Here is a 6,461-nt window from a genome sequence, read left to right on the forward strand (position 1 = left end):
TCTCCTAACTGAATCATGAGACAGGACTGGAGTTTCTCTTGGCAAAAATGTTTCATAAGCACACATAAATTTTATAATTATCATTGAATAAACCTAACAGATGCTACAGCTGACATATCCTTTAAAGCTTTCTTCACACATTTAATATTTTTTAACTGCACTGTGTGTTACTTTAAATTTGAAATACTTCAAAAGCTCAAATCTCAAGGATAACTTTACACCGAGTAGAGATTTTTAGAAATTCAGATCAATGAAACCTTGATTTGTTTTTATGTTATAAGAGAGAATTTTAAAGTAGATTTTATATTGATCAGTTTGTTTTTTTGATGAATTTATTTTTCTGTATTTGAGAAAAGTTATTTTTTTTCAAATATGCTAAGGAATTCTGGGCTTTATCAACTTCTCATGGGTCCAGTATCATGCATCGCCTTCTCCTGGGAGATAAACGCTATCAATAAAAAAATCAACTGTATAAACAAAGTATGTTAAACCTTAGAAAGTCGATGGTTGGGAAAATCTGTTTAACATGAGTTGAAGCTAAACTCTGTGTGTTCTGTTGATGTATTCTCTAGATGTGGGCATTGCTTTCTTCTCATAGCATCAATTCAAAAAATTAAAACAAATGAACTTCTAACATCATTCCTCAGTAAAAGGATTAAATATAATAATTTATTTTTCACACACATTTATAAAATATATATTTTTTTCCATTTTAGATTTTATCATATTTTGCTTTGTGTCTAATAAAAAAAAAGAATATCAGACAAAGATAACCTCAGTATGTCTTTAAATAATGCTATCATTTATTCAGGAAAAGAGCTTTCTAAAGCCACTCTGGTGCTATGTTAAATTATAAATACATGTTGATGAGCCTATAAGATTTTTCTAAATGTGTTGCAACTGAAACTACTAATTCTGCTCAACCACTGAAACACAAGATGGTGCAAGCTGTAAAAATGGATGAAACTAAGATAAAAATCCTACTAATATCTTACTGGCAGTCAGACATGGTGGGCGATTGAAGTGTCCTGACTTATATCTACTTCAGATTGTGTGGTGTGACTGTAAACAGACATTTCATGCTTGAAATGCTTTTCTGAATTAAAATATAGAGGAGTAATTTCCTCCAGAAAAAATGTAAAAAAACAGACACCCTGGTTTTGAGGGATATGAGTTTTTCACGCAGCTGGGTGCTCTCTTTTATAGTCATGCAAACTGTGTTATGTATGAAATGATTGTTACACTGCTTTATCATTTGGATCGGAGGAGAAATCTTTTCAAGAAACAACAAAAAGTCCAGTTACCTTCTGCTGATATCAAATTTGCAGGATTTTTTTTGTTACATAACACTGTACGTGCATATTGAAATAAAAATTTATAAGCATTTTAACAAAAATGATTGACAATGGTTACGCGTTCATGACTGAACTAAGAACAAAGAGGCTCAGTATAAATTAAATCGGCAGCATAAGCTTTTTGCTCTCCCCGGATCTTAACATTACCTATGGAAACTTTTCAGCACATAAAACTATGATGTTCTAAAATAAGAAGTTTGTATAACCCCCATTGTAAAAATAAATATAGAAACTACATTTGCATGACAATTAAGGTCACTGCAATGTAACTTCAGGTTACATACAATATAAAAAAGATGAATGAGGAAGAAAGAAAAGTTTTACAAGTTTCACTTTGCAATTCAGATCAGGATTGGCAATAAGGCTCTTTTATTGTTAGCTCTACCATAGTGACATTAATATGGGGTTTTTCTGTAGGTCAGCTAGAACAACGTCTGAGTGGTTTATACCAGTTTTCCATCTGATGTACGCCATCATAGATTTGATTATTCTTTTTTTTGTTGTTAAAGACAAACTTACATATGTCAATAGTAAATTGATAAATACACATCTGGAAAGATTTAAGCACCCAAGAAAAAAAATACCAACTTTAATGTAATCTTGTATATGCAGAGCAGTAAAACGTCTGCAAAGGATTCAGTATTTAAGTTGGTAGAGAGGAGTTTTGCGTCTGTAAGGCTGATGACTAGATATTTTCTGCGCTTTCTGTGGAATGTGTCTAACCAGGGAAAAATCCAAAATATATCCAACATATAATCCCTTAAAGCTGACATATAATATGTTCTAGTGAGTTAAAAATCCAACAGTCTGATAAAAAGCATTCTGCTTTAAAAAGAGCAAAGCATTTAAAAATACAAAAGAAATTTATCCAAATTTGATATTGTTAGCATTTTGACCTTGAAGAGTTGCCCATCTTACCTAGTGGACTTTCAAAGCATTCTTCTTTTAGGTTACTTATTGTATAAAATAAACCTTGCCTTGTAGAGCTTATTATTTAATGTGAAACAGAATAAAAAAGTAAATAACTTGGAAAAAATGTATCCTAAATAGAAAAAACTATTTAGAAAGAAGTAAATAATTCTTTAAAAAAATGTATTTACCCTTAGTTTGTGTAGGTAAATAAGATGAATATGCGCTTAAAATAAGAAAAGGCAGTTATTTTTGTCATGTTCTTGGCACTGATGACTGGATTATTGGTTAATTTTATCCACCTGTCTAGCTCCGCCCAGTTTTCATTACCATCCATCAGATCCACCTGTTCAAGCTTCTATTTGAACACTGGAAAAACGATCTAGAAATAAGTTAAAATTTCCTAAATTTTGTGTATTTACCCTCAATTTGAGTAGGTAAATTAGATAGTTCGCCAATGGAATGAGTATTTTGCTCTTAAAATAAGATAAATAGATAAAATGCACTTAAAATAAGACAATGCAATTATATGTTCTTATTTTAAGTGTAATTTGTCTTGTTCCATTGGCAAAATTTCTCTTTTTCCTCCTCAATCCAAGAACAAATGCACTTTTTTTAAGAAAAAAATGACTTATCTAGATTTAAAATTTTCCCAGTGAAGTATTTGGTCCCAACCATCAGCCATCTCAGACGGACCCAAAATTTTTCACCTATTCCTGTTGCTGTGTTATGGAACAAGGCTGAACATAGTGTGACGAAAGCGTTGTTTGACTGTGAAAGATATCCACAGTCAAACCAAAATAAACATTGCAGCGCATTGGGATGTAAGCATAACTGTTGCTATCACATGTGTTTCGCCAAAATCCACAATTTCATCTTTCAAAGAAGAACACCAAGAACATAAAAGTGTAAATTGTATGTTCTTATGGGGTTGGCTGCTATTTTCTTTTACCAAAGTTGGTTAAGACCAAACTTTGGTGGGCGGGCACTCGGTGTGGCTTTGTCCAATCAGGTCGAAAAGTTCTGCTGAATGTCTGAAAGGCTTGGCACATTGTGAACAGGTCTCCAGTCTATTGAAGGGCAACACACTCTCACCTAAGGGTAATTTAGAGACACACATTAACACAACAGTCAAGTTTTTGAACTGTGGAATGAGGCCAGAGAATCTATGGGGAACCCAGGCATGCTAACTCCATGCAGAAAAACCCCCAGGCCAGGGTTTGAGCCTTGGACAGTCTCCTGGCAAGGCAGCAGTTCTGCCAGCAATACCGCCATGCAGCCCCTCCATTCAATTCAGTGGATTTTTAAACCTACAAATAACAGCACACCTCAACAACACACCTCAACTTCCTAGAAATCATTTATACTAACCCGGCAAATTGCTTTCAGTCACTAATTTATGCCATTAAGTCCTCCTGGAGAAGCATCAAGCATCAGTGGACTGTTACCTGGATTCTTTGTTGATTTTAGAGCAATCTGTCCCACTAAAAAGAGCATCTAACAGGATGTAAACCAGCAGAATTAAAATAGATTACATTCAAAACCACTTTATTAATCCTTCAGGGAAATGTAATGGAGTTGTAACTTCTGCTACAAGGGTCTCTTCAATTAGTTGTGGAAATTTATGGTTGTTAGCAGGAAGAATCTCTAAGCTGTCAATCGACTAAAGACACAATCATTGTGTGACGGTCTAATGAACAGGAGGCTCATCAGCCATGACAGACAGGGGAGCACGATCCCCATGGAACAGAAAGGAGACCGGAGACAGGCAGGCAAAACTCATAAGAAAGGGGCAGGCAGGCTCAAAGGTCCAAAGGCAGAAACAGATCAGGATTGGATAATCAGAACACTACGCTAGAAAACTATCTTCACCAAAAGCTCAAGAATAAGGCGCTGTTGGCTGGGAAACAGTGAGCTTAAATAGGAAACCAGAACAGGTGGATCTGATGAGGAACAGGGCAGAGCTAGACAGGTGAATGAAACGAGCAATCAAGCCATCAGCTCCAAAATCATGACATGATTGGGCGACCTATTTTGGGTCCTTCTCACACGGTTGAAAGAGGAGCGGGACAAGATGAATTATCATGTGTTTGTAAAACACTCAAATATTGAGAAAATTCAACTTGCAGGCCAGGTTAAATGTTCAATGTTAGTTCTCTGCTATGCAGCATTGTGTTTTATTTTAGAAGTATTAATATTCAGTATTTAACTCACTACTTCATCATTTTGGTAATGAGGTGTTTAATAGATACTGTTGGAAGGCCCCTAAAGCGGTATCTCCATGACAATCATTCAAAGCAGTCATTTAACAAACAGAAGCATGTTTGTGCAGTCTGGCCTTGTTTAGAGCAAACTGAAAGTGAAAATGGGAAAAAAAGGTACTTTTCCCTTTTTTTTGCGGTAGTGAGGTGCGGGCAGGCTTTAGACTAAAGTCTGTTTAGAAATGTGGTTAAAATAAAACTTTTTTTCGCATTTTAAAGATCTGTGCCTTTGGTTTTGGAAGATTGAAACCTCCAGTTATGCTGCATAGTTTACAGTAATGAGCATGCTCTCTTTCTTCCTCGCTGTTGGTTATTTGTGTGCTGCTATGCTACATCCAACTGCATGAGGTCACCTTCCTTCTCCGTCTGGTTATTCAGATGTTAGCCCATTAAAACAAATTTTTCCCTCCTGATTAATGGAAACTGATCATGATATTATCAGATAATGATCAGTTGCTCAGTGAAACACTCACCTGACTGTGAAACTAATTTAGAAACAAAGGCTGCTTTGTTAAACTGGTCAAACAACATCCCAGTCACAGTTTTAACAGGTAACCTGACTCCAAATAATATGTCGGATCTCCAGGGCACGTGAGAGTTTAACACGTTTTGATTCCTAGGAGTGTCTTTCTCATGACGGTGGTGGATGCTTTTACTTTTTGAATGATTGAGAACAAGTTTTTAATGAGATGCATGAAAAAGAGAGGACTCAGTAAAACCTCGTTGGGATAAAATGATTTCTGCTGCATGTGGATGAAAAATGTGCAAGTGGCAGTCCCGTCATCCGCGCTTGTTAAAAAGTACGCATGCTAGATTAAAAGAGGATGTGGTGAAGCAGTCAGGCCCAAAGACTTCCTCTTTATTTTTTAAAATCTTTTACTGAGTGATACCTGCTATGTTCACACAGATAAACTTCCTTCTTGCCGTTTCTCTCCCTCACACAGATGCAGTTTCGGTTTTAATCTTTTCCTCTGTAAGAAGACAAAAATTGTGAAGGTGTAGAGTGTTTCCTGTTCTGATAAATAAGAGACTGAATGGTGAAATGAAGGTGCATCCAACGGTGCTGTGGTGTCGTGACAAGAAGGCCCATTCAAAAGCATGAGTAACCAATAAGACATAACAGATCTGGTGTAGGAGGAAGTATGATTAAAAAAGGGTTAGTGTTATTCATTAAGCAAATATGAAGAGCTTCTGCATAACAAAGGAGTTGCAATTTTTTAAGGTTCTCACCATGGGATGCATGAAAAGAAAAAATAAATACATAATCACGCAAAAATATGCATTTAATGGTAGAGTAAGCCGTTTATCTTCATCTAACACCCACAAATAGCTATTTGTGTCCTTTCTACTTCCATTTCGTGTCCTGAAAGAAATCATGCTCTTTAAATCAGTCAGAACCAAGTTATTGTATTCATATGTTAGAACTTTTCTGTATGATAGTCATACAGAAAGGACAGGACAGATACAGATAGGACAGATAATCATGTAATTTTGCTGTACTTTTTAAAAAGTTTTACCATAATCAGTTTTCAATCGATCTCGGTGTGTTTTCCTTTATCGAAAAAAAAAAAAAAACCATGACAGAATAATTCCCCTTATCAAAGCAATAACATCTTAAAGAGAGATCTCCTGCTGGTAGAAATAATTTAACCATGAAGCTGTTAAAACACATTTCGTTTAAATAGACTACGAACCATAAAAATACTTTAAATTGTTTGCTTACAAAGCAATTATAAAATAAACTGATGACAGTTTGGTACAAAGTAATATTTGGTAGACTTAATTTCTTAAATGTCAAGTCAAACAAAAGTGCAAAGTAAGGAAATATTAAGGGGGTAAAATTACTAGGGATGCACGATATTGGGATTTTGGCCGATATCCGATATGCCGATATTTTAAAACTCATGTAGCCGATAACCGATATCGATACCGATGT

The sequence above is a fragment of the Cyprinodon variegatus genome, unplaced genomic scaffold, assembly GCF_000732505.1.
Source record: "Cyprinodon variegatus isolate N-32 unplaced genomic scaffold, C_variegatus-1.0 Scaffold57, whole genome shotgun sequence".
NCBI lineage: Eukaryota > Metazoa > Chordata > Actinopteri > Cyprinodontiformes > Cyprinodontidae > Cyprinodon > Cyprinodon variegatus.